The 2,482-nt window shown below is 49.4% G+C and overlaps 1 protein-coding gene and 1 long non-coding RNA gene across 2 annotated transcripts in view; one reads left to right on the forward strand and one right to left on the reverse strand.

The window, feature by feature from the left end:
* Positions 1-2,435, forward strand: part of LOC111723665 — a 3,243-nt gene extending 808 nt beyond the window's left edge. Inside the window, exons 2-4 of the long non-coding RNA XR_002772162.1 lie at positions 192-894; positions 1,278-1,631; positions 1,801-2,435. This is a non-coding gene — a long non-coding RNA (uncharacterized LOC111723665). The remainder of the gene's footprint in view (positions 1-191; positions 895-1,277; positions 1,632-1,800) is intronic.
* The window catches only part of EPB41L4B (erythrocyte membrane protein band 4.1 like 4B), a 146,010-nt gene that overhangs the window by 72,196 nt on the left and 71,332 nt on the right, over positions 1-2,482 (reverse strand). The gene's annotated exons all lie outside the window — the stretch shown is intronic.

Here is a 2,482-nt window from a genome sequence, read left to right on the forward strand (position 1 = left end):
AAGCCTCTGGGGTCTTGCCACTGTTACTCCTTTAATGATTTCTTCCTCTCCTTCTCCTTCTGCCCTGGCTAATAAGCCTTGGCTGGCTCTCCCTTTACAGAGTTCTCAGCTTCTGCTCATTCAGTTTTCATGGACCTGAGATGCCCTCCCCGCCTACTCTGTATTCCAGTGGCCTTTCTTTTCTCCTTCAGAGATGTCTGTCAGGAAGCTGAGTCTGCAGCCCCACAAAGGACATGCTACAGGAAAAAGGAATCTGGAGAATATTCCTCACAGCAGAGTGTGAGAGCCCACCGGGGCTGTAGAAACTCCCCAATGCAATCTCTCTACATTTCTCTCTTTTAGGGGATGCAGAAAGCCCCAGAGTTTAAGTGATTTGCCCAAAGCCAGGCTGTCCCAGCTGTTTTGATCACCAGCCCCTCCATTCTTTTCTGTCTTCAAACACAATCAAATCAGATTCCCCAGGGAGGGCTGGGGAATCTTACTTATCCACAGACTTGGAAAAAGGAGATTCCAGACCCTTCCTCAGACTCCTCTGGTAATTTGTCTCTCTCTCTCTCATTTTTTCTACATTCTCAATGCTCATGGAGTTAACCCCAGGTGATTCTCAAATGGTACAGTCACGAAAGGGGAAGCTAAACATCCTGTACTCCCAGGGACGGTCCCAAACAAGGAAGGACTGTCCCTCCCCAAATGCCAGGAGTGTCCTCATTGAGAACACGGCGATCCATGCTTTGCAGTTGGCTGACCTTGCTGAACTCAGAACGACATTAACGCGGCAACACCATCCTCCCCAAAAGGCTGCCCGGCACGCAGTGCAGACCAGGCTGCGCTCAGGGCCTTCTCCTCCCAGCTGTTTACCCCCAAACCTTGGCAGAGCAACAGAGGACTCCCAAGGTACAAAGGGCCAGGGGTTGCCAGAGATGCTGATGTCTCAGTAACAGTTTCCATAGACCTGATTTCGATAAACACTCGCCTCGACGTTCACTCTGTACACAGGAGCCATGGCGGGCACATGCCTGCAAGCCCTGAGAGCCCGGCGGGCCCAGGGCAGGGGAGCACCCAGTTGCCACACTTTGTTTTTATATTTTTTCTCCCCAGCACTGAGCTCTAATCACCCATCACCCACTTTTCCCTTCCCTTACAACATTCCAGTTACTCACACCTGGAAAGCCCTCAACAAAAATTCAATCCGTGAGGATTCAAGTACTCAAGGCGGGCAGGGAGTTCAAATCACATTTAAATTATGTTGCTTATTATTGCTGTTCCCTCAATTCTAGGCTTTGCCCATTGGGAACATAATTTCTTGGATGGAAGTCAACAATCACGACAATCTCCCAAGGCATAATCTAGACGCCTCACAAAGATGTGCACTGGGATCTCCCCTCATCTAAGGAATTAAGACACATCTAATAAGAGATCTAAAAAGGAGGATGTATTAGAATAAGTCTCAGGAGAAGTTGTGGAATAGCGTCATTACTTGTGAAATTCAAATCCAGCAGGGAACAAAAACCAGAAGAATTAGCGTCCCTCGGGCAGTCACACCTACTCCCAGGACAGGAGAATTGGCTCCAAGACAGAAGTCATTAGACATGGGTGCTGCTTCTGAGCACAAAGAAATGACCACCTAGGAGGTGAGGCCCTCCAGGTCCTCCCGCCCAGTTGCTCCCCAGAACCACCGAAGGAGCTCTTGAAGCTGTATCAGTACCCACATCCTACTCCTAGAGTTTCTGCTTCAATCTGTCAGGAGTGAGGCCCAAGCACTGTTTTTCTTTCTTTCTTTCTTTTTTTTTTTTTTTTAAGAAAGCTGCCCAGATGGTTTTAAATATGCAGCAGGACTGAGAACCACTGGTGCTGGAGGTTTCCAATCGGGAAGATCAGAGAAGGCACTGTGGAGGAGGAGGCTTCTGAGCTGGTCTTTGAGAGACGTTTTAATGTGCCGACAGGAGGCACAGGACTTCCAGGCAGACAAGCACAGGCAAAAAAACAGTGGGAAGGAAAGATGGGGCAAGAATTATGTAATTCCCTATGAGCTGAACATACAGTGTGTGGTGGAGAGTGGTGAGGAGCTTGAGCCAGGTGCTAGAAGGCTGTGAATGGCCAGAGAAAGGGACGTGCTTGATCCAGGTTGGGGTGGGGACCACACCTTCCCTGCTCCTGAGCCTGCTGGACAGGCAGGTGGGCACTGGCTGGCCATCCTGCAGAACAGGACACTGGCCGTGGAAAGGGGCCTGTGCTCCTTCTCTAGGTGCCGTGCCTAGCACAGAGCTTTACAAAGTGAGTTCTAGAAACTACTGGTCCGTTGATGTTAATGGGTTCACCACCACCCAAAAAAGGGGAGGGGGAGAGGCTAGGTTTTTTGTGTGTGTGTGTCGGGGGAGGGGTCAATACACAACTGTTTTTGGTAAACACTGGATTAAAAATAAAACATGTCTTTCTTGCAGGATCTCAGGACTGTACACTCCAACGTGCACTGTAAAATCCA

The sequence above is a fragment of the Otolemur garnettii genome, unplaced genomic scaffold (genome assembly GCF_000181295.1).
Source record: "Otolemur garnettii isolate 467f Iridium unplaced genomic scaffold, OtoGar3 scaffold00014, whole genome shotgun sequence".
In the NCBI taxonomy this organism is placed as follows: Eukaryota; Metazoa; Chordata; class Mammalia; order Primates; family Galagidae; genus Otolemur; species Otolemur garnettii.